General features: G+C 42.6%; 1 long non-coding RNA gene and 1 pseudogene across 1 annotated transcript; one reads left to right on the top strand and one right to left on the bottom strand.

The window, feature by feature from the left end:
- Window positions 1-407: 407 nt before the first annotated feature.
- Window positions 408-8,310, bottom strand: LOC121817509 (uncharacterized). Its single transcript, XR_006057457.2, has 2 exons — window positions 7,865-8,310; window positions 408-2,723 (listed from the first exon to the last, which is right to left on the bottom strand). It is a non-coding gene; the product is annotated as an uncharacterized LOC121817509 (long non-coding RNA).
- An 80-nt stretch (window positions 8,311-8,390) lies between these two features.
- On the top strand, window positions 8,391-23,016 carry LOC121817508 (pregnancy-associated glycoprotein 1-like; annotated as a pseudogene).
- Window positions 23,017-26,584: the final 3,568 nt, after the last annotated feature.

Raw genomic sequence — 26,584 nt, 5'->3', positions numbered from 1 at the left:
CCCACTACCTAAAGCCAGTTGTATGTCCCTGGGATGTGCCTGAAGTCTTCACTTTGCCATTTGACAACTTATCCTCCTAGCAATTTCTTCTCCAATGAAGACAGCAATGCATATGACATGAAGTGGCTAGGAAGATGATATGAAACCACGAATGTTGATCATGGCCCTTAGTATCCATTTTTATGATATTCTTAGCATTTTTGTTTTTCTCCAAGTCTCAGGTTTCTCCATCTTCTTAGATGTCCATGCAGATTAGTTTGATTTTCCAGTCAAACTTAAAGGAAGAGATTACAGTTCAATTCTCTGTATTATGAGAAGCTTCAAAGTCCACTCGCCAAGGACACTTGTTGTGAGTGAAATGACCCAAAAATAAGACACACACAAGAGACAGACAAAGACACAACTCCTGCCGGAGGAAAAGAGAACTGCACAAACAAGCTGCGGTTTATTTTTATAAAGCCCCCTAGGCAGAATTCCAGACTGCATGACTAAGCCTTTTCAGTACAGCGCAGGTGCACAAATGTTATTGTACAGCAAGGGGAGTGAAACTCCTGTTTACTGCAGAGTCTGTCCAGAGCTCTTTCTTCCTCCTTATCACAAGAAGGGAATGTTCCCTCGTTTGCAAGGGACCATTAAACTCAAGGCTGTGTCCAGACTCCTTGGCAGAACATCTTGTTTGGAAGCACGTTCCGCCCAAGCAGAGAGTCCCATTTTCAGGCACATCTCCGCTTCCCTATTATGGCCGCATTAACTTCCTTCATCTCCCCCTTTTTTATTTACTTTAATAAATTTTAGCATGGTCTGGATCTTCTCTGCTTTGCGCTTCAGTTGTTACCCTTTCCGCCATCACTAGAAGACTAGAAAAGCAACACAACATAAAAGTAATATGCTCCAAAGTAATCTCAATTAGTGAGGATACATGCCCTAATGGATTTAAGTTATTCATTTCCTCTTGAAGACTTTTCAACAAATCAGACTCTAATGTCAGGTAAAGTCCTGCTAAAAGTAGACAAAATTTGTCGTTCCAGGTCCATAATCTCTGTAGTGAGATTTTGATGCCCAGTCAAAGATCGTTTTACTCTTTCCCATCCCTCACTCATGTTAAATGTTACAGGTGTTATACAAAACTGAGAAGAATTCCAATCACATTTCAACACACTTCATGTAGATAAAACAGCTAATTGATCTCCAAGCCAGGAAACGGTGTGTTGAAGATTGAGCACGTCAGTAGCAAGTTGTGCATCCAAATCTCGCTGTTGTTTCCATAACAAATGAGAGTCTTTATGCCAGTCCCGAACAAAGTCAGCTATTTTAATTTCTTGGTGTAACACAAGGACTGCCACCGCCTCTGTTGCAGTTACTGACGCAACTGCTAGAATTGAAGAAATGACCACACCAAGCACACGTTGAGATAGATGTAGCAAAGTCTGTACAGCGGTTACTAGATGAGAAACAGCAAAAGAATTTGACCACGGCAGAGTCAGATTTATAGGTAACCATACTTCTGTTCGAGCCTTAACAATTACTAATGAAAAATTGGAGTTATTGGCTTGCCTTTTAAATTCTTCCCACCAAGACTGATTTACACATTGAGTTAGATTACAATAATCACATGACACAGACCCCACAGTATCATTCCAGGTCCAATTTCCATATAACAATGCAAAAGGATATTTTACACATGCCATTGCAGAATAAGATTTATTAACATGTAAATTTACATGAAATGGACCCTAAGCATCGCCACTATCCAAAGTATAGTTTCCTGAACAGATAGTGAGATTACCAGAAACTGCCCATAGTTTCCAAACATCCCCTTGAATGTGCGGATATCCTTGCAATTGTAATTGAGGAAGAACAAGTGCAAATTGCTGCCATTTAAATGTTTCATTACCATTGCCCATCAAAGTGCTATTTGCACGATGCCACCTAAGAGATTTATTTGACCATTTTTTCTAAGAATTGCCCATGATCTGGACTCCAATCTACAATGATAGACCCAGAATAATTCATGACTTTTAAGGGTCAATGATCTTGGCAACGTTCCCATTCCAAAGATTCTAGAGAAGGAGCAAAAAAGTTAACAGGGCATAGCGACATGTGTATGCCATTATGAATGTCTGTCAGTTCTGTCGTGGTGTTAAATCCCTTGGTGGAAACAAGCATAGTAAAAGTAGCAAAGTGATAATTATTATACTTTACCCCCATGTATTATAGAAATGATGAGAATGTTCCTTGGTGGACAGACAAAAGGGGTATCCTCTTATGCACAAAGGAATACCTTCCGCTGCAATGGTCAAATTACTAATATTATATTGTTGTTTATGATGAGATAGTTGTTCTATTTCCCCACAAGCTGGGGGGAAAGAAGGCAGTCTCATTAGTGCATACCTGCACTTTTGGCTCCCCCCAGGAAACTGCTTTTACTAATGGGGGATTAGTTATATATGCCCAATGTGTATGATTACTTGCCGATACACTGGTTACCTGACATGTCACCACTGCCATCATGACAAGCAAAAGATTGGTAGGATTCAGAGGTTACCTCGCCTTCATTAACGTCTTCTCTGCTTCCTGGGTCAACTTATTCATTTGACCCCATGTAGGAGGTATTGCTTCCCTTGTAAGGAAAGTAAAGCTTCTCTGCATAGTAAGCTCTTTGAATTTTTGAACAAAGGGATCAGCCATTGTTGATTTTGATCAATCTTGCTGGGGTCCAAACCCTGTAATTATTAACAGAAATGAAAGCATACCCTTGTCCCAGATATATTAATAATGCTGGGATCCAACCTTTCTCTTTATCTTTATACCAAATAGGCATATTCAAGATCTTCTTATCCTCTTCTTTCCCTTGAAAATGCAACTCTGCTGCTGATAGATTTCCCTTGCTCCAAATCTTCAAAAAATTTAGGGTGAGTAAGGTTTTATTCAGAATGTCCTTAGGTTTCATAAATCTCTCCTGTTCCCCCTTTTTCATTTTTTTAAGATATTCACACAAGGTATGATTAGCCCTTTTAATGATAGCTTGCCCTTGGCTATTATAAGGAATACCAAAAGTATGAGTTATATGGTATTGGGATAAAAAGTGAGCTAATTTCGCGAATTGGTAGACAGGTGCATTATCAGTTTTCAATTCAATTGGTAATCCCATAACTGCAAAACAAGATAACAAATGAGTAATAACCGCGTCAGCCTTTTCAGAATGTAATGCAGTGGCCCATTGAAAATGTGTGCAAGTATCTATAGTATGATGCACACATTTTTGATGGTCTGAAAGAAGAAATGTAAATTACATCCATTTGCCATATCTGATTTGCTTGTTGTCCTCTCATGTTGACACCTGGTGGGGTAAATGGCAAAGCAAAGGGTGCACATACGGAACAAGAACGAACAATATTTTGAGCTTGTTTTCGAGTAATAAGATGAGATTTTTGTAACCCTTTAGAATTGGTATGCTGTAAGAGATGTTCTTGTTTTGCTGCTTCTATAGGATAAAGTAAGGCATCAATTGTAGCATTTCTGAATGATAAGGGTCCAGGAAGGGCAGAATGTGCAAGGATGTGAGTATAGAAAATTAACTCTGAACGCTGCAAGAGCAATTGTTTTACTTGGTAAAACACTTTATCAATATAGCTGTTTTAAGTGTCAGTGGAAGGGAGACATGGGGAAGCTGTAGGCAAGAGAGAACAGCATATTGAGAATCTGAAACAATGTTAATAGGAAGTTGGGGAAAACCTTGCAAAACTAAATAGATAGCCCACAACTCAGCGGGCTGTACAGAAGAAAATGAGTGGGGGAGAACCTTAGAATTTTCCAGGGTCCAATATCCAGCAGTATTTTTATTTGCATCTGTAAAAATAGTGGGTCCCTTAACTGGAACATCTGAAATTGGGGATTGAGATATCATAGAGTTAGTCCAGAGAAAATCAATCAACTTAGATGACGGATAGTGATTAGAAAACGAACCAGGAAATGAGGCAAGAGAAATTTGCCAGTTTTTATTAAATTGTAAACATCGAGATATTTGAGCAGTTGTTAACTGAGTAACAATCTGGTGTGGTTCACATCCTGACAATTGTAAAATACAATGGCGACCTTTCTGTATAAGGAAGGCTAATTTATCCATATATGTAGTCATTTTTTTGGAAAAGCTGTTAGGTAAGAAAACCCATTCTATTAATCCTTTTTCATGAGCAATTACACCAGAAGGGGAATAAGGGGTATGAAATATTATAAACGAAATAGGTTGAGACACATGTAAGTAAGTCAAAAAGCCGTCATTTACTCATTGCTCAACAAATTGAAGTTCCTGTAAAGCCAATGGGGTTAAGGTCTGGGGGCTATCCAGAGCTGTATCTCCCTCTAAAGTAGAAAACAAATGTCATAATTGATAAGTAGGAATCCCAAGTACTGGGCGTAGCCAATTGATATCTCCCAATAACTTTTGAAAATCATTTAAGGTTTTGAGATGGTCCCTTCTAATTTGCAACTTTTGGGGCCTTATTCTATGTTGCTTCAATACTGTCCCTAAATACGAAATAGGAAAGTCCTTTTGAATTTTTTCTGGGGCTATTTGCAAATTGTATAGTCTTAAAGTCTCCTGTACTTTTAGAAAGGATTCATCACGTTCAGCAATACTAGGAGCTGCTAATAGGAGATCATCCATATAGTGATATAGAATATAATTGGGGTATTCTTGATGGAGAGATTGTAAAGAGTGAGCTACGAATTCTTGGCATAAGGTAGGGCTATTTGTCATTCCCTGTGGTAAGACTGTCCACTGATAATGCTTAACAGGCTGAGCATGATTAAGAACAGGAATTGTAAAAGCAAATTTATCTCTATCTTGCAATTGTAGGGGAATGGTAAAAACAAACAAACAAACAAAAAAAACAAAAAACAAAAACAAAACAAAACAAAACAAAACAAAAAACAAACAAACAAAAAACAAATAAGAAAAACAGTCTTTAAGATCTAGCACCATTAAGGACCAATTCTGAGGAATAAGAGCTGGAGAGGGGAGTCCCAATTGTAATGCTCCCATAGGTTCAATACATTTATTAACTTCTCGTAAATCGGTTAACATTATCTATTTTTTAGATTTTGTAAAATAACAAAAACAGGATAATTTTAGGGGGAGGTAGAGGGCTCTATATGACCAAGTTGGAGTTGTTTTTGTATTAATTGTTTTAATATCTCAAGCTTTATTTGTGGTAATGGCCATTGCTCAACCCATTTTGGAGTATTAGTTAACCATTTTAATGGGAGTGTTCGAGGAATTTGAGCAGTGGCTACAAGTTTTTTTGATGGAATGGTTACAGAAGCCCCCAAAGGAGAGAGAAGATCTCTTCCCCATATATTAATAGGTATGTTTACAATATAAAAGGTAACAAACGCTGATCTTTTATTATGGAATTGGCATTGTAAGGGGTGGGTACTCTTTTAGACATCTGAAGTGGAGCCCAGCATTAGAGGGCTTTTTTATTTTTATTTTTTTAATCTTGGGGCCATTGTTGAGAAGAAATGACTGAAACATCTGCCCCTGTGTCTACTAGTCCCTCAAAGTTTTTTTGTTTTTGTTTTTTTAATCAAGGAGAGAACAGGGCGAGAATCTTTGATAAGCATTTTTCAGAATATATGTCGCCCAGTATTTTTAAATATTTTTGTTTGTTTATTAGGAAGAGCCAAAAAGGGGTGATAAGGTAGGAGAAGTATTTGAGCAATATGCTCTCCAGCTAATAATGAAAGCGTGGTAGAAGTAGAAACCATAATTAAAATTTTTTCAACATAGTCAGAGTCTATTATCCCAGGAATTGTGGTTAGACCTCTCAAAGCCACATTGTTACGGCCTAATATCAAGCCAAAAAAGTCTTTAGGCAGTGGTCTGAATATATTTGTTTTTAATTTATAAATGCCTCTTCTTGGCGACAAAAGAACATTTTCAGCTAGTGGCAAATCAGTAGCAGCACTTTCTGAAGTAGCAGACCGTAAGTCCGAAATCATCATTTGAGGTCTTTTTAATGGGGCATTGACTCGTAACTGTTGTTGGGAGGGAACAGGGTTGGGGTAGGTGGGATGGCAGGAGGGCAGGAAGGAGAAGTCCCCAGTATTGTTTTTGGGCCCCAAGGGCTCAGGCCCGCAGGAAAGTTTTTTGATATCGGGTTGCCCATTTTGTCTGTTTCAGATCTGCACTCATTAGTCTAATGAAGTCCTTTTTCGCACCGACGGCAAGGTTCAGGAGGAGTCTTATTATTATTATTATTTTTTTTTTAGCAAGAGATCTGTCTTTAGGAATTGCACCTTGATTAGCTTTTAATTTCTGACACTTTTTTTTTTAATATGACCAGATTTTTTACAATGGAAGCAGTTACCTTCCCTTTGTGGTCTTATAGCTTTGGCCAAGGCTGTAGCAAAGACATTAGCCTGATGCTTTGCTCTTTTTACTCCCGAGCAGGCTCTGATATAGTTAGCTGCAGATGCACCCTGTCCCTTTAATGGTCTCAGTATGTGCTTGCATTTAGGATTTGCATTTTTAAATGCTAAAGTTTGTAATAATAAACCTGAAATCTCATCCCTCCCTATAGCTTGTTTTACAGCTACCCTCAATCTTGCTAGAAAATCAGTATATGGCTCATTGGGGCCTTGCATTGTTTTAACAAAGGAGGGCTGGGCGTGGCCAGTAGGCACCACATGGCGCCATGCTCGTAAAAAGACCTGGTGGACCTGTTGTAAGTCCTGGTCAGAGTATTGAGCTTGTTCTCTTAAAGCCGGATAATGGCCCTCTCCCATTAGCTTGTCTTCAAGAGGACCGGGGGATTTTGTCTTCTATTAATCTGAGCCTGCTTTTTAGCCTTTTTTTTTTGTTTCCACCAGCTACGAAGTTGCAACCATTGAGAACCCTCCAAGACAGCTTGAGCAATAGATTCCCAATCTAATGGAATGATTAATTTGCCTTTTCCCAATGATTTCAGTATAGCCAAAACAAAGGGAGATTGAGGACCGTACTGCACTACTGCAGCTTTAAGATCTTTAAAAATTTTATATTCCAAAGGAGAGTAGTGAACATTTACCACATTGGCATTTTGCTGTCTCTGGATGGGAAATAATTGTGGAGGATCGATAAAACCACCAGGGGGAGCAGGTAAGTCATCATCATAAAACATAGACAAAGGAAAGGAGAACTGACATGTGGGCATGTTCCCTGCCCACATCGGGCTGATCAACCACAGTGGGGAAAAGAGAAGCATAAGGAGAAGCAGAAGGTGTAGATTTTTTCTCTTTTTTATGGGATTTTTACCACTCCTGGAATAGATGGGTCATTTTTTAAAAATCTCTTTTCCCTCTTCTGACAAAACCAGAGAAGCCTCCAAATCTGATTTTGAACTATCAGATATTTTACCATTTACAGGAGGAGGCTCACCCGTATCTCTACCTTTAGGCGATGCAGAAGCCCCACCAACATCTGGCACATCCTCATAAATTGCCTCTCCCTTCATTGAAGCATTAGATTTAGTTTCACTATCAGTAGATAGCAAGGTCAAAGCCTGTGTTATAGCACTACATAAAGTCCACAACTTCAAAGGGATCACATTATCCTTCTGATGTTGCTTTCTCAAATTTTGTTTTTTTTTGGATTATTTTCTACTACTTTAAATTTAACTGTAACTTACTTTGATATTGAAACCAATAACAATATTGCTCCACCAAGCGAAAGAGCTCACTCAATCGACGAGTTGAGGCCTTAATGCCTATGGAGTGGAGAAGTCTTTTGACCAACTCCATGTATTGTGTCCATAATGATGAGGAATTCCCCATGATTTTCCTGAAAGTTCCCCTGCTATAAAATCCCCCAGGGGTTACTCACCCTTTCGGTTTCACTCGAGCCCCACGTTGGGCGCCAGATGTTGTGAGTGAAATGATACAAAGACAAAACACACACATGAGACAGACAAAGACACAACTCCAGCCGGAGGAAAAGAGAACTGCGCAAACAAGCTGCAGTTTATTTTTATAAAGCCCCCTAGGCAGAATTCCAGACTGCATGACTAAGCCTTTTCAGCACAGCGCAGGTACACAAATGTTATTGTACAGCAAGGGGAGTGAAACTCCTGTTTACTGCAGAGTCTGTCCAGAGCCCTTTCTTCCTCTTTATCACAAGAAGGGAATGTTCCCTCGTTTGCAAGGGACCATTAAACTCAAGGCTGTGTCCAGACTCCTTGGCAGAACATCTTGTTTGGAAGCACATTCCACCCGAGCAGAGAGTCTCATTTGCAGGCACATCTCCGCTTCCCTATTATGGCCGCATTAACTTCCTTCAACACTGATGAAGGTAAATATTTTATTGAGACCTTTGTGTTTTTTCAGACCTATTATTGGCCTAAAGGGCTAAACTTGGGCATGCAAGAGCATATATAACTAGGGGCTCTGGGTCACCACTACATGCTAAGAACCTGATCTTTCCTGAGTACTTGGAGCCAGGAAAGAAGCATGAAGTGGCTTGTGCTCCTTGACCTGGTGGCCTTCTGAGATTGCATAGTCATGTAAGTATGGACACTGTAAGCCACATCATATTAATTTATGTGATTTTTCTTTTCATCTGATTATTCATCAGTTTTAGAAGGGAATGGAATATTTCCCTGAAAATCTTAAAGTTCAACCCTACCTTATTGATAAGTATGATGCTATAGGAACTGTGGGTCCCAAAGGTCCTGGTGTAGATTTGCATAGCTGCACAACTCTTGGGGTCCAGTTATGCCATGGCCTATTGAAATTGAAACTCCTTGCAATTTTCAGTGCACAGTCAATGCAGATGAAGGTGTGGTCCTGTGGAATAGCACTTTTCTATCTTTTATTTAGCATGTTTTATTTAGCATGTTCCCTCTCTACTTCAGTGTGTACATGTCTATGTCTTCATCTCTGTATCATTATCATTTATCTCTTCATCTCTTTGGAAGGATCTGATGTTTTTCTCTCTGTGTTGTTTTCTTTTAATTTTTCATTTGACTCATCCTTCCTTCTTGAGCCTCTACATTTCCCTAACTTGTTCCCTATCTCCTAGATTCTTTTTTCAACTATCTCTTCTCTTTCAACTATCTCTTCTCTTTCAACTTGTAGAAAGATTGGGAGAATTATTTATACACTGTTTTATATCGGACAAGCAGGGTGACCACAGGCAATTCAAAACCTCTTGCATTTCAAATTCTTCCCTTGTAAAAGAGGACAGTAACCCCCCTTCTGCCTCCTTCCCTGAGCTTCTATGAAAAGGATACAGTGGGATGGCAACAGCAGTGCTAATGGCTGTCATTGTTGAGACTTCCTATTTATCAGGCACCTTATATCCATCACTTCACTATCCTCAAAATATTCTATTTGGAGGGTTTGAATCATTACATTCCACCATTTTGCTGAGGGGACACTGAGACCCCACATGTTCATACGGCCTACCCAACATTACAGAACATAATCTTTATTCAAGCCTATGTCATTGCCATGGAATATGCATAAAATTCTGATAATAACGTGACTCATAAAAATGATTGGAAAATACACAGTGCCATTACAATGACAGTTATACCTTAACACTGACAGCTAATTGTAGCTATTTATTTGTTTTTTTTTTTGTTTTTTTTGTTTTTTTTTTTTTTTTTTGGTCAAATGCTCGATGAAAGAATACCTCTAACAAAAGTGAAGACCATGAGAAAAACCTCATTGAAAAAAACATGCTGAACAATTTCCTGAAGGAACGTACTTACAGATTGTTCCATAGTTCTTCTCCTGGCTCAAATAGAACTATTCACCCCCTGAGGAACATCACGGATGTGAGTATTTTGGGAGGATGGTGCTCCACAGCACCCCCTGGTGTTCTAGCCTAGCACTGGGGTCTTCCGGAGGTGATGGGTGGGATGTTGGGGCTGGGGATCCAGGAGGTTTCTGCAGGAGGTAGAAACCCCGGGCAACAGAGGTCCCATCCGAAGGAGAAGGCTCTATCTTCCTCAACTCTTGGTCTTGGTGACTGAGCCCAGAAATTACTAGGTAGCAGGTAGACATCCATTTCTGTGTCAAAGATGTGTCATTAGTTTGATGGAGATTATTCCTTCTGAGGAGAAGGCAACGGTGATCCACTTCAGTTTTCTTGCCTTGAAAAACCCAAGGTTGGAGGAGCCTGGTAGGCTGCAGTCCATGGGGTTACTAAGAGTCAGACATGACTGAGCAACTTCACTTTCACTTTTCACTTTCCTGAATTGGAGAAGGAAATGGCAACCCGCTCCAGTGTTCTTGACGGAAAAATCCCTGGGATGGGGGAGCCTGGTGGGCTCCTGTCTATGAGGTTGCACAGGATTGGATATGACTGAAGTGACTTAGCAGCAGCAGCAACAGCAGATCCTTCCGAACTAAGGGAGTCACTCAGTTACAGACGAAGAGTGAATCATCTCTGATGAAAAGGTAGAACCAACTGCAAAGCAACTGTGAATCCCCAGGCAGAGGAATTCAGTTTCCACAGATGCAAGAACCACAGCAGTAAAATGTTACTGAACCCGTATTCCGTGTAAGGCCATAAGAATCTATCACAGTGCTTACAGTTTTTAGATTAGAAAAGGGCTTATTTTGTTTTCTAGGATGCCCATGCCAGCCTGAGAGATAGGCAAAGAGTAAATACTTGTCAAGTAAAAGGGTCACCTGGGTGGTGTTAATTGGATGTGAGTTCTGAGGGAGTGGCTGGGGTTGATCAAGAAGGACCTCCTGGAGAAGAGGATGCTAACGCTGGGTTTGAAGAGACTACAGAGCTTCTCAAATGAAGGCACCATAAGGTGTCCAGCGGTCCTGGAGGCCCAGTGGATATGCCTCTAGGCTTGCCATGAAAGAGGTATCACTTCAAAGCCTGGTGACAAAACAATATCCTGCATACAATGTAGCACAGGAAAATATATATCAATTGCAGACACCACTGTTGTCAAAGGCCGTGAGCTGCACAGTGGTTAGAAAGTGATCTCAAGATATATGTGACACCCAAAGGGAGGCAGCAAGTGCGAATAGAGGGTAGCCAGTTCTGGAAAACCCACTCCCTTCTTCTCCCTGTAGATGCTATACATGGGTAACATTACCATTGGAACACCCCTTCAGGAATTTCAGGTTGTCCTTGACACAGGCTAATCTGACTTTTGGGTGCCATCCCTCTTTTGCCCCAGTGCAGCCTGTTGGGAATATTGACACCCCCTACCCGGACCATCTTTCACTTACCCTGCCGCCCTGTTTTCCACCCTTGGCACCTGATGACACTCATCTCTTTTGTCTGCAGCTACACAAGTTAGGTCAGTACAGTTCAGTCGCTCAGTTGTGTCAGACTATTTGTAACCCCATGAATTGCAGCACGCCAGGCGTCCCTGTTCACCACCATCTCCCGGAGTTCACTCAGACTCATGCCCATCGAGTCCGTGATCTCACCCAGCCATTTCATCTTCGGTCGTCCACTTCTCCTCCTGCCCCCAATCCCTCTCAGCATCAGAGTCTTTTTAAATGTGTCAACACTTCGCATGAGGTGACCAGAGTACTGGAGTTTCAGCTTTAGCATCACTTCTTCCAAAGAAATCCCAGGGTTGATCTCCTTTACAATGGGCTGGTTGGATCTCCTTGCAGTCCAAGGAACTCTCAAGAGTCTTCTCCAACACCACAGTTCAAAAGCATCAATTCTTCGGCGCTCAGACTTCTTCACAGTCCAACTCTCACATCCATACATGACCACAGGAAAAGCTGTAGCCTTAACTAGACGGACCTTAGTCGGCAAAGTAATGTCTCTGCTTTTGACTATACTATCTAGGTTGGTCATAACTTTTCTTCCAAGGAGTAAGCGTCTTTTAATTTCATGGCTGCAGTCACGATCTGCAGTGATTTTGGAGCCCCCCAAAGTAAAGTCTGACACTGTTTCCACGGTTTCCCCATCTATTTCCCATGAAGTGATGGGACCGGATGCCATGATTTCTTTTTCTGAATGTTGAGCTTTAAGCCAACTTTTTCACTCTCCTCTTTCACTTTCATCAAGAGGCTTTTTAGTTCTTCTTCACTTTCTGCCATAAGGGTGGTGTCATCTGCATATCTGAGGTTATTGATATTTCTCCCTGCAGTCTTGATTCCAGCTTGTGTTTCTTCAGTTCCAGCATTTCTCATGATGTACTCTGCATATAAGTTAAACAGGCAGGATGACAATGTACAGCCTTGACGTACTCCTTTTCCTATTTGGAACCAGTCTGTTGTTTCATGTCCAGTTATAACTGTTGCTTCCTGACCTGCATACAGATTTCTCAAGAGGCAGGTCAGGTGTTCTGGTATTCCCATCTCTTTCAGAATTTTCCAGTTTCTTGTAATCCACAAAGTCAAAGGTGTTGGCATAGTCAATAAAGCAGAAATAGATGTATTTTTGGAACTCTCTTGCTTTTTCCATGGTCCAGCAGATGCTGGCAATTTGATCTCTGGTTCCTCTGCCTTTTCTAAAACCAGGTTTAATATCAGGGAGTTCACGGTTCACATATTGCTGAAGCCTGGCTTGGAGAATTTTGAACATTACTTTACTAGCATGTGAGATAAGTGCAATTGTGCAGTAGTTTGAACAATCTTTTGCATTGCCTTTCTTTGGAATTGAAATGAAAACTGACCTTTCCCAGTCTTCTGGCCACTGCTGAGTTTTCCAAATTTGTTGGCATATTGAGTGCAGCACTTTCACAGCATCATCTTTCAGGATTTGAAACAGCTCTACTGGAATTCCATCACCTCCACTAGCTTTGTTTTTAGTGATGCTTTCTAAGGCCCACTTGACTTCACATTCCAAGATGTCTGGCTCTAGATTAGTGTCACATCATCATGATTATCTGGGTCATGAAGATATTTTTTGTACAGTTCTTCTGTGTATTCATGCCACCTCTTCTTAATATCTTCTGCTTCTCTTAGGTCCAGGTCATTTCTGTCCTTTATGGAGCCCATCTTTGTGTGAAATGTTCCCTTTGTATCTCTAATTTTTTTGAAGACATCTCCAGTCTTTCCCATTCTACTCTTTTCCTCTATTTCTTTGCATTGATTGCTGAAGAAGGCTTTCTTATCTCTTCTTGCTATTCTTTGTAACTCTGCATTCAGATGCTTATATCTTTCCTTTTCTCCTTTGCTTTCACCTCTCTTCTTTTCACAGTTATTTGTAAGGCCTCCCCAGACAGCCATTTTGCTTTTTTGCATTTCTTTCCCCTGGGGATGGTCTTTATCCTTGTCTCCTGTACAATGTCATGAACCTTATTCCATAGTTCATCAGGCACTCTATCTATCAGATCTAGACCCTTAAATATATTTGTCACTTCCACTGTATAATCATAAGGGATTTGATTTAGGTCATACCTGAATGGTCTAGCGATTTTCCCTACTTTCTTCAATTTCAGTCTGATTTTGGCAATAAGGAGTTCATGATCTGAGCCATAGTCAGCTCCTGGTCTTGTTTTTGTTGACTGTATAGAGCTTCTCCATCTTTGGCTGCAAAGAATGTAAACAATCTGATTTCGGTTTTGACCATCTGGTGATGCCCATGTGTAGAGTCCTCTCTTGTGTTGTTGGAAGAGGGTGTTTGCTATGACCAGTGCATTTTCTTGGCAAAACTCTATTAGTTTTTGCCCTGTTTCTTTCTGCATTCCAAGGCCAGTTTTGCCTGTTACTCCAGGTGTTTTTGACTTCCTACTTTTGCATTCCAGTTCCCTATAATGAAAAGGACATCTTTTTTGGGTGTTAGTTCTAAAAGGTCTTGTAGGTCTTCATAAAACCGTTCAACTTCAGCTTCTTCAGCGTTACTGGTTGGGGTATAGACTTGGATAACTGTGATATTGAATGGTTTGCCTTGGAGACGAACAGTGATCATTCTGTTGTTTTTGAGATTGCATCCAAGTACTGCATTTTGGACTCTTTTGTTGACCATGATGGCTACTCCATTTCTTCTGAGGGATTCCTGCCCGCAGTAGTAGATATAATGATCATCTGAGTTAAATTCACCCATTCCATTCCATCTTAGTTCGCTGATTCCTAGAATGTCGACGTTCACCCTTGCCATTTCTTGTTTGACCGCTTCCAATTTGCCTTGATTCATGGACCTGACATTCCAGGTTCCTATGCAGTATTGCTCTTTACAGCATCGGATCTTTCTTCTATCACCACATCCAACAACATCCACGACTGGGTATTGTTTTTGCTTTGTCTCCTTCCCTTCATTTTTTCTGGAATTATTTCTCCATGACCTCCAGTAGCATATTGGGTACCTAATGACCTGGGGAGTTCCTCTTTTCGTATCCTATCATTTTTCCTTTTCATACTATTATGAAACCCCATACTATTATGGGGTTCTCAAGGCAAGAATACTGACGTGCCTTGCCATTCCCTTCTCCAGTGGGGCAATTTAGGTACAGACATTAAAAGTCTTCCACCTTCCGGCCTACCCAAAAGACCTTCAGCATCGCCTATGGATCTGGGAGCATAAAGTGATTTCTTGCTTATGACACTGTTCGGGTAACGTGTAAACAGAAGCTGAGTCAGGACTGGTTATGGAGTGATCCCTGCTTACAAAACAGATGCAGGACCATCTGGCAGGACCCTCCCTTGCCTAACTCCCATAGATATTGGCCATCTTATCCACATGATCATATGTCTGGGGAGGCATTGCCCGTGGTGACACATGAGCAAACAGATTAGCTAACCAAGAGAGTGGTTTGAGGTTTGGAGTTGCAGCTCCTCTGCCCATGAGCAGTTCAAGGTTCATTTTGCTAGGAGCGAGAGGAAGGGGTAAAAGCACCCACTTTTATATTCACAGACTGTTCCAGGCACTTTCAGTTGATAACTGGTTTAATCTGCAACAACCCCACACAGCAGATGGTCTGAATAGCTCATGAGACATATGAGGAAACTGAGGTACAGATAGCAAGGGCCTTGCTGAGGTCACATATATGGTATGTGGTGGAGCTGGGCTGGCTTTTCAAGACTGCACTTGCTGTGGGGTTTTTGGGACATGATAAAACTGATCTGGGCACCGTGGGGGTAGTCAAGGGCTTCAAATATTCAGAGTGGGAAACGATGCCAGAGATGTCAGGGGCCTTGATAAATGAGTTCTCACTCTAGGAGACCTTTGAGAGTCTAATAAAACCTATTATCTGCCTCTCCAAAGTACTTAAGTAGTTCCCTTCTCTCTCTTTCTTTCATACACATTCACAGAAATACACACATATCCCCAAAAGTGAATTTCCCAGGCAATAATTTCATAGAACCCTGCAAGTAATATTGGGTTTTCAGCTTCTGTCTTCCGGGGCAGATGCAGAATCTACAGTTCCTTACAGAGAATGCAGTCCATTCCTATCATTACATCATGCCAAAGAGAAGGCTATCTTGCTCTCGACTCATTTTGTCCACAAGGTGGCACCAGTGGGTCCTGGCCTGACTCTTGGTTGACCCACCTGTACAGAAGCCATGAGGCCAATTTGACTCACTCAGGTGAGATGTTTTAAAATTCACAACCTCACACAAATGGAACCCAAATTCCCCTCCCACCTTGTTCTAACTTTGAGGTCCACCAAAGACACAGCCCAGCCTAAATTCTTCTTTAAGGATGTAATGGCAATGTACCCCAGCCCAGTTCGAGCACCACTTCATGTATCTGTAAGTGGGACCACTCTTCTCTCCCACAGATTGGGGACCTTGTAAGCACTGACCAGCCATTCAGTCTAAGCCTGGTGGAATCTGGGTTTGAGGGTATACCTTTTGATGGCGTCTTGGGCTTGAACTACCCCAACATATCCTTCACTGGAGCCATCCCCATCTTTGACAACCTGGAGAATCAAGGTACCATTTCTGAGCCTGTTTTTGCCTTCTCCTTGAGAAAGTAAGTCTGAGATGGACAATCCCTTTCTCCAAATTAGCTGTAAGGTGCTTTCAGTTGCATGCAAATTATAGAACTCTTGATAAAGAAGTATCTTGAGAGATAATCAAAGCCAGGATAACTATGGCCCCAGAGCCCAACCTGGCACCACCACTTGTTTTTATAAATAATGTTTTATTGGAATACATGCCTGCTCCTGGGCTCAAGACTAGTAACTTGGTTAGGGGGGTGAGTGAGGAGGAAGACTAATGGAAGGCAACAGAAAACAAGTTGGAGAGAAAAGCAATAGGATTTGCTTATGAATTTGATAAGGAAGGAAGGAGAACGATGGTGAATATCTTTCATTCCTCATTAGCATTCCACTGGGAGCCCAGGACCAGATACCCAATTTTCAGGAGCCAGTGAAAAATAAAAATGTGGGACACAAAACAAAATGTGGAATCCCATGTTCAAGAAACAGAAGTCATTTTAAGACAGGGAGAAAATTTGAAAAAAAGGGAGAGGAGAGGTGTGGTCTCTTCTGAGTGTGGGACCCTTTAACAGTAGAGGTCACAGGCCAGTGGAGCAAACTCTGGGAGACTGGAACCCACATCCTTAGCACTCCCAGGCTTTGATTTTCCTGACAAATTACAACCTGGACAAGGGGAAAGCAAACACTCTTCAGCACCCTCTCATCTGAAGGTTTCTGAGCACACAGGTAGCAGGAGGTCCTGGGCCTCTTCAGAAGGCATAGTGGGTGGAGCCCAGCCATGTGAATCCACTTCTAACCTCCTTTGTGCTACTCATTAGCCAGTAACTGACCTCACTCTGGTTCTCAATCACTCCTAGCCTCGATTTCTGCATCTGTAAATGGAGACTTTATTGGGGCTTTGATGGGTAAACAGGCACAAATACAAGCTCTCCAACAGTGCTGTTGTTACTGTCCTCCAAAGATCTCCCCCTCTTTTCTCTCTACAGATGCAGGGGAGGGGCAGTGTGGTGATTTTTGGAGGGATGGACAAGCCTACTACCAGGGAACGCTCAACTGAATACCATTGATTCAAGCAGGAGACTGGCATGTACACATGGACCGGTAAGCCTCTCCCTCTGAGGGTCAGCCCGAGTGATGCACCACATCCGTACACGGACACAGGCAGACACACACAAATGGATTCTCAGACACATAGTGACACAGACATATACACCACCCACAAGGACACAGACAGACACACAGACACATGGAAACACACAAGCAGACACATATAAACAGAGACACGTACAAACATGCACAGCCAGTCAGAGACACAAGAGCACAATTAGAGTCACATACAAATACATATACAAACAAACACATAAACACATAGATACGCAAACAACCTGTGGGTTCATAATCCCCAGGCCTTCCTACCAGGGCTCTGACCAGAGTACTAAAAGGGTCCAGAGAGGTCTGTGCACCTGGGAGAGGGCTGCACCCACTGCCCTGTGAGGTGAGGAGCATGGTTAGAGGACTCTTCAGTGTGCTGAATCGAGGATCAAGGAGGATTACACCAGCCTGAACAGAGTTATAAGATGACCAACTGTCCAGCGCTACCTGGGACCAAGGAAATTCTCAGCACAGATAAATGTCAGTTTAAAGATAGGGAAATTTCTGATCAAATGGGTATAACTGGTCTTCCTAGGGAGCAGGTACCCAGCAGTGGAGAGAGGTTGGCTGAGTCTAAAGACTTAAAAGCAACTAAAAAAAAAAAAAAAGACACCCCACGTACCTGGGCATACAGTGGGGCAGGGGCTAGAACAGAGAATCAGGAATGGGGGATCCAGGAGTGACCTGAGGACAAGAGGCATAAATGATAAGATTCTGTGTGAAACCCTCAGACAACAGCTGACCTGTCCTTTGGAGTTTCTGTGGGCTAGTCATATATTTCCTGGCCAGGGTCTCAGGGTCTGAGCTGGTTGTAGGAGCAGTGCTGGGAGACACCCTCTCCCAGAGGAGCCCCTCTCTCCCTCCATTATGAGAATCTACTGTTCCTGCGAATCTCCAGCTTCACGCTGTGGCCGACGCATTACTTGTTTCCCACCAGATACAGCTCTCTGGATGTTCCTCATTGATTATTTTCACAGTCTTCATTCTTTCACCAAACAGACAAGCATTGGGCATCCACTGTGTGCCAGAACTTTAGGGAGGCAATGAGAATAAAACTCGCCCTCACATCTAAGAAGGCAGAGGCAAAAAGAAATGACACACACACACATAGTGAATTGTGAAAGTCACAGTTCACTATGTGTGTGTGTCATGAGCATGTACCAAAGACACAATTCACTATGTGTGTGTGTCATTTCTTGTGCATCTGCCTTCTTGGATGTGAGGGTGACATGGTGATTGTGACTTGTCCATGCTAGACATGAGGGGCACCCCAATCCAGTACTCTTGCCTGGAAAATCCCATGGACGGAGGAGCCTGGTAGGCTGCAGTCCATGGGGTGGAAAAGAGTCAGACACGACTGAGTGACAGCACTTTCACTTTTCGCTTTCATGCATTGGACAAAGAAATGGCATCCCACTCCAGTGTTCTTGCCTGGAGAATCCCAGGGATGTGGGAGCTTGGCGCACAGAGTCAGACACGACTGAAGTGACTTAACAGCAGCAGCATACATGAGAAAGGGTCTACAGAAATTGACCAAGACAGGAGACTGATAAACAACGAGGCAAAGACTTCCCTGAAGTAATAATTATACTGGAATCTGGAAGATGAGAAGAAATTTGCTAGTCAAAGGGGAGGGGACTCTTTTAGGAAGGAAGACCGCTTGTGTCAAGATACAAAACATCCTGCAGTATTCAAATACTGCATTCAAGGATGCCAAGGAAGGTGCCATGTGGAGAGCAAAGGAAAAGAGTCAGCACAAAAGATGAAGAGACAAAGCACAAAAGATGAGGAGACAATTGGGAAGGGGGCAGCTCTGGGGAGACTCAGAGGGACCTTGATGTCCGCTTTGTCACACTGTCTCTCAGCATCTCCATGAAAAGAAAGGTTATTGCTTCTTCCGGCAGCTGAGAGGCCCTTGTGGACATCACTGATCCTTGGCCCAAGAAAACTGATCAGTAACATCCAGAAGCTCATCAGCACCACACCATGGCATTCCGAGGAGAAGGGTCATGCCTCCAGTCACTCCCAGTCTCCACACACAAGAAGGATATCCAGGGCTAACTTCTCTCGCTCTGTCTCTAGCTAAACTATGTGTCATGTTTTGTGGTAGATACCCTGTTCTCTATTATCTTCACTATCAACGGCATCAAATACCCAGTGCTAGCTCAAGCCTACATCCTCAAGGTGAGGGGAGAACCCTGAAGGGTGGTTCTCAAATAGGAACTTCAGACACCCTTGTGCTGCAGCTGCTAGGACGTCGCCCTCTGCAGGCCATGTCGCACTATTGCAGATGTTGCTGAGCCCTGTTGCCGGGCCAGTTCAGTTCAGTTCAGTTCAGTCGTTCAGTGGTGTCTGACTGTTTGCCACCCCATGAGTCACAGCACGCCAGGCCTCCCTGTCCATCACAAAGTCCCGGAGTTCACTCAGACCCATGTCCACAGAGTCAGTGATGCCATCCAGCCATCTCATCCTCAGTCGTCCCCTTCTCCTCCTGCCCCCAATCCCTCCCAGCATCAGAGTCTTTTCCAATGAGTCAACTCTTCACATAGGTGGCCAAAGTACTGGAGTTTCAGCTTTAGCATCATTCCTTCCAAAGAACAACCAGGGCTGATCTCCTTCAGAATGGACTGGTTGGAACTCCTTGCAGCCCAAGGGACTCTCAAGAGTCTTCTCCAACACCACAGTTCAAAAGCATCAATTATTCGTTGCTCAGCCTTCTTCACAGTCCAACTCTCACATCCATACATGACCACAGGAAAAACCATAGCCTCGACTAGACGGACCTTAGTCGGCAAAGTAATGTCTGCTTTTGAATATGCTATCTAGGTTGGTCATAACTTATCTTCCAAGGAGTAAGCATCTTTTAATTTCATGGCTGCAATCACCATCTGCAGTGGTTTAGGAGCCCCCAAAAATAAAGTCTGACGGAGCCTGCCACAAAATGAACCGCTTGAGATTAAAGGGCTGTCTGGGACACTGATCATCCTGAAATAAATGTGGAGACTCCACACCATGTTGGCATGGTGGGAATCACAAGGAGAGGGGAACACTATGGTCCTCAGTCCTCAAAGTGCTTCAATTCAATCTGAACCCTCAGATGCATGAACATGAAAGTCAGCTCCAGTGGTCATGAAATAGGCCATATGAAAAAGAGAATGCCTGGGGACACTCCCAGTGTGCTCTCCCACCATAGGGCTTAACAGTCTCCCTTTCCTTCTCACAGTTTTCCTGGTTTGGATGATAAATTACATGGTCACCCTAGTTTTCAGATGTATCTTCCCCTCGCTCTGGCCATTTGTCCCCTTTGTGAGTTGGGATACCTGACCGCTCTGTGGGGAGCCTGGATGCTAATGTGAATAAAGGCTGTGCAATGACTGCTCAGCCCTGGCACAGAGTGGAGGCTTCATATCAGCTCCTTAGGGGAGTTCAGAGCTGGCTAAGGGGCTCAAAGAATACTTTAAGGAAGGAAGGGAATTTCAGGTACTATAAAACTGTAAACTCATGGAGCCATGTGGAGAGTTGCTTGGTTCTGGGCAAAACTGTACTGGATTCCATACAAATGGCATCCCAAGGTGCTCTGCATTGGGGCACTGGGGACTTACTGGGTGTTATGAGGGCCACGGACTGACTGGTGGGGATGGGGAACCAGAGTAAGTTACCCAATCAAGCCTGGAGTGGCCAAAGAGGGTGAGTGCGGGCTGAAGGAATCTTCCCAGAGTTCCTGAGTTAAGTCTTCAAGAACGTGTTGTGGGCACTGCTCTATTTAAGATGGATAACCAACAACGAGTTACTTTGTAGCCCAGGGAACTCTGCTCAGTAATATGACAACCTGGATGGGAAGGGTATCTTTGGAACCAGCATGCCCGGATACATACAGTTGAGGCCCTTTACTGTCCACCTGAAACTCAGAATATTGTTAATTAGTTATACTCCAATACAAAATAGTTTTTAAAATAAAGTTCAGATTGTGGGGATGCAGGGGGAGAATGGCATTGTCTTCAGAGAAAACAGGGAGCAGGAGTCAGAAGAGAGAAACAGGGAGTGAGGAGAACTATGGACACTCTTGTTCTTTTCTAAAAATTTATTGAACTACGGCTGATCTTCAGTATTGCTTTCAGTTATTCTGCACAGCAATGTGACTCAGTTACACACATAAAAACTGTATATTTGTTTAAGAATGTATATTCTTTTTTATGAGATTTATCACTGGAGATTGAATATAGTTCCTTCTTGCCAGGGTCCAGCCCTGGTGGATCCAGGGAATTCAAAGCAGGGACGGTGTTGGTGAGAAAAGACTTATTTATTTATTAATATAAGATTAGATTAGGAAGAAAAAGCGTAGTAGGAAAATTTAGTGGAGAAAAGAGGCTGATTAACTTGGTTTACGTGGAAAACCAATAAATTTCCAGACAAGGAACTTGCACCGTCTATGTTGTGCCACAGGCACCCGCTTGAATAGCGGAGGGTGACCCGCCTTGGGTTCCCTCTCACGTGGGTCTCTGAAGCCCAAGCAAGTCAGTAGACTCAGTGAGCCTCCACATTCCAAGGTATCAGCCTGAAAATGAGAGGGAGGGAGCAAGAGAAAGAATCAACACGGGGGAGGCCAGGCTTATGCAAATCCCCTCCAACTTTATTGTTCAAAAGTGTTTATATACCCTAAATTTTACATAATGGAAGATACAGAGTCATGCAGTGGCAGCAGTCCTGACCCTTTCTGTATATCTTTTTGTATACAAAAGGTCTCAGGTGATTTACATTATCTTCTGGCCAAGAGGCTTGCTAACACTTTTTGGCTCTCTTTCTTAATGAATGTTGATCTCGTTTCCCCTGAAGTGTTTTTCTTTAATCTGCATCTCCTTAAAGCACTAAAGTTACATTTTTATAGAACAAAGGCGCAGTGGGTTATAACAAAGAAGGTACTTAACTCAAAGATCTAATGTTGCTACTTGTTTTTTCTATATACCAACTATATCAACAAATAAAAGATATGAAAATTTGGCAGCAAGTATTGGCTCAACAAATGAAACCTTTAATCAGTCCTATTCTAATGATTTTGACTCCTTGGAAGCCCCTACATTCCTAGGATGTTTGAAGCTTCCTGTGCCTCCCTCTGTCAGGAGGCCACAAAGAATCACATGCGCAGCTGTACGAGTCCTGCAGGCAGGCTAGAAAGCCATCAGAGGGGTTTTTGGATTGAAACACTCATATTATGCCCAGGAGATTTATTATCTAAAAGCTCGAAATTAAGTTTTTTCCAGAAAAAGGTGGTGGGGGTACAGCCCCCTGTTAATGACAGAAGAGTAGGTGGAAAGCATAACACAGTAAAGCAGGCAGACTCTGGTCTTGGGGGGTGAATGCTCAGGAAATTCCAGGGGGGAACACCTGAAGCCTGATCACGTCCTTGCATTTTGTCAGGCCTCCTTCTGCATGACCTTGTCACGGGTGGGATTCCTCACGCTGGCTCCCGGCACCTTATGCTCTACAGTAGGACGTTGTTTCTTATCATTTTGCTGTATCCCCAACACCCACTTCTCCCCTCCCCGAAACCCTTCCTCATGGCAAGCGCATGTCTTGTCCCATTTTGGTTTTGGATGAACTCTCACATCCCCTGCTGCTCATAAAACCCCTTAATACTTACCAAAAGAGGGAAATAAAACCAAGAATTTTGCTGGGTCTGAATATTGGTGGGAGTCACAGGTAAGAGCTCAGGCTGACTGGTGTGTGTCTCTGACTCCCCCAGGATTCTAGGGGACACTGCTATAACACTTTTAAAGAGAACACAGTGAGTATATGTACAGACCTGGATCCTGGGTGACGTCTTCCTGAGGCAGGACTTCTCGGTTTATGATCGAGGAAATGACAGGATTGGCCTGGCACAGGCAGTGTATATGCTTGGTGTGGCTCAGGAATCAGTAAGGCTGCTCTGAGCAAACACTCACTCACACTTAGGGTACTCCTGCCCAGGATGCTGGTGAACTGTATTTGGTGGGCTGCAAACCCTACTCCCATTAAAGAATAAAGGGTTTCACTCTAATGGTGCTGAAACAAATGTATGTCTCTGTTTGAGTCTGGGAGGTGTACAATGATCGGGAAAGACCTAAAACAAAGTCTCAATCACAGTTGAGAGGAACCATCCCCAAACTGGACCCAAGAAATCAGAAGTCATCAATTCTCTCTCACCCTCTCTCTTTCCCTTCCCTCTTCTTTGATGGTCTTAGTCTCACAACATTCCTCCTTAAGGCTTCTACACCTAGTGAGGAAGTCAAGCTACATGCACTAGAGTTTTATATCCTGAAAGCATCTTCCAGTAAGGAAAGAAGCTCAGAGCCATTAGAGTTGAAGGTTGTTCTATGAATGACTCACCTCAGTTCACATGTACAGCCCTAGGTCAGCCATTCTGGCAGGGCCATGGTGTCCTATGATTGGCTTTATATGGTCATTGACCCTGACCCAGCAGCACACATGACTGCCAATTTCCTCCAGAACTACATGACTGAAGCTGGGGAGAGGCAGCCCCAAGGATAACGACTAGGGGGTGGTCTAGGCCATGGAAGAGTTCGTGATGACTCACCAACTCCATCACCTTCTCATTCAGAGGAATTATAAGGAGTAATGAACTAGACTCTCTTCATCACATCTAAGATGATCTTATTGCTGGGCTTCTCTTTCAGGGGATTTTGGGTGTGGTACTTCATGCAAAGCTGGTTTCCTTTTGTTCCCGCAGCCCAGGCACCAGCTCTCTGCCATATATGCCTGCTCTGTCCTTTCCAGTCTTACTTGGTAAGTGGTGGCACCAGTGGATCCCTGAACCATCCCCCTCCTCCAGGGCCCAGAATGCCCCTTCCTTGGCCTCCAATTCTGCTGGGGAGAATGCAGCGCATGTATTGAGAGACCCAGGGTACACAGAGCCTTCAGCCTTTCTGAGCTTCCTCCAGGGGTGGAGCTACAAACTATTTGCTTGGAGCTGCCATGGTTAGGCACTTTTGCAGTGGAAACATCTGTTTTTTTTTTCCATCTGGAGACCCTCAGTAGATCCCTCAACTAAGATACCAGGGTCAGAGGTTGATTTCCTTTCAGATTGACTGGTTTGAACTCCTTGTTGTATAAAGCACTCTCAAGAATCTTCTCAAGCACCACAGTTCAAAAGCTCAGTTCTTTGGCATTCATCCTTTCGTATGGTCCAGATCTCACATCTGCAAAAACCACAGCTTCGACACTACAGACCTCACTAGCAAAATGAGTTCTGGTTTTTAATACATTGTGCAGGTTTTTCATAGCCTTTCTTCCTTCCAAGGAGCAAGTGTGAAATTTTGTGGCTGCAGTCAAGGTCCATAGTGACTTTGGAGCCCAAGAAAATAAAATCTGCCACTTTTCCCACTTTTTCCTCATGTGTATGCCATGAAGTGGTGAGACTGGATGCCATGAAAGTTGAGTGTCTTTTTGTGAATAGTTTTTTGAATGTTGAGTTTTAAGCCAGCTTTTTTCATCTCCTCTCCTTATTAATTAGTCTTTAGTTCTTTGCTTTCTGCTATTAGTGTGGTGTCATCTTCTTAACTGGATGTTGATATTTCTCCCAGCAATCTTGATTCCATCTTGGGATTTATACAGTCCAGCCTATCTAATGATTTTTCCTACATACAAGTTCAATAACCAGAGTGACAATGTATACCTTGTCATGCTGCTTTCCCAATTTAAAATCTTTTAGTTGTTCCGTGTCTGATTCTAACTGCCACTTTTTGACCTACATACAGACTTTCAGGAGACAGGTAAGGTGATCTGCTACTCCCATTCTCTTAAGAATTTTCCACAGTTTGTTGTGGTCCACACAGTGAAAGGCTTTAGCATAGTCAGTGAAGCAGATGTAGATTTTTTTCCTGGAATTACCTTGCTTTCTCTATGATCCAATGGATGTTGACAATTTGATCACAGGTTCCTCAAACCAGTTTGTACATCTGGAAGTTCTCATGTCATGTATTGTGAAGCTTAGCTTGAAGGATGTTGAGCATTATCTTGCTAGCAAGTGAAATCAGCACAATGGCATGATAGGCTGAAGATTCTTTGGAATTGCCTTTTTTTTTTTTTTCCATTGGAATGAAAACTGATCTTTTCCAGCACTGTGGACACTGCTGAGTTTCCCAAATTTGGTGAAATTTTAAATGCAGCACTTTTACAGTCTCATTCTTTAGGATGTTTTAAACAGCTCAGCTGGAATTCCATCACCTCCACTACTTTTCTTGTAGTGACGCTTCCTAAGGCCCACTTGACTTCAAGCTCTAGTATGTCTGGCTTTACATGAGTGACACCAACATCATCTCTATCTGGGTCATTATGACCATTTTTGTATAATTATAATTTGTATAATTCTTCTGTGCTATCTTTTCTCAATCTCATTTGCTTCTGTTAGGCATTTGAATTTCCTGTCCTTTATTGTGTCTGTCTTTGTATGAAGCATTCCTATGGTGTCTTCAGTTTTCCTGAAGAGATCTATACTCTTCACAACTTATTATTTCCCTCTAATTCTTGCACTTTTCACTTACAAAGACTTTCTTATCTCTCCTTGCTATTCTCTGGAAGTCTGCATTTCATTGGGTATATCTTTCCTTTTCTTGTTTGCTGTTCACTTCTCCTATTTCTCAGCTGTTTTGAAGGCCTCCTCAGGCAACCACTTTGCCTTCTCACATTTGTTTTTCTTGGGGAAGGTTTTGGTCACCACTTACTATACTATAACACAGCACTTCCCATATGGTCTAGCAGTTAAGATTCCTGGTTTTCACCCAGGCAGCCCGGGTATTACTCCGGGTATGGGAACGTGGTAACACTTTTCAAAACTACTGTGGGCAGGAATCCCTCAGAAGAAATGGAGTAGCCATCATGGTCAACAAAAGAGTCCAAAATGCTGTACTTGGATGCAATCTCAAAAATGACAGAATGATCTCTGGTCGTCTCCAAGGCAAACCATTCAATATCACAGTTATCCAAGCCTATGCCCCAACCAGTAACACTGAAGAAGCTGAAGGTGAATGGTTCCATGAAGACCTACAAGACCTATTAGAACTAACACCCCAAAAAGATGTCCTTTTCATTATAGGGGACTGGAATGCAAAAGTAGGAAGTCAAGAAAAACCTGGAGGAACAGGCAAAATTGGCCTTGGAATGTGCAATGAAGCAGGACAAGGACTGATAGAGTTTTGGCAAGAAAATGCATTGGTCATAGCAAACACCCTCTTCGAACAACACAAGAGAGGACTCTACACATGGGCATCACCAGATGGTCAAATCCGAAATCAGATTGTTTACATTCTTTGCAGCCAAAGATGGAGAAGCTCTATACAGTCAACAAAAACAAGACCAGGAGCTGACTGTGGCTCAGATCATGAACTCCTTATTATCAAATTCAGACTGAAATTGAAGAAAGTAGGGAAAACCGCTAGACCATTCAGGTATGACTTAAATCAAATCCCTTATGATTATACAGTGAAAGTGAGAAATAGATTTAAGGGCCTAGATCTGATAGATAGAGTGCCTGATGAACTATGGAATGAGGTTCGTGACATTGTACAGGAGACAGGGACCAA

This window comes from Ovis aries, chromosome 21 (genome assembly GCF_016772045.2).
Source record: "Ovis aries strain OAR_USU_Benz2616 breed Rambouillet chromosome 21, ARS-UI_Ramb_v3.0, whole genome shotgun sequence".
In the NCBI taxonomy this organism is placed as follows: domain Eukaryota; kingdom Metazoa; phylum Chordata; class Mammalia; order Artiodactyla; family Bovidae; genus Ovis; species Ovis aries.
Note: the sequence above shows the minus strand (reverse complement) of the source record. Positions and strands in the feature narration are given on the sequence as shown.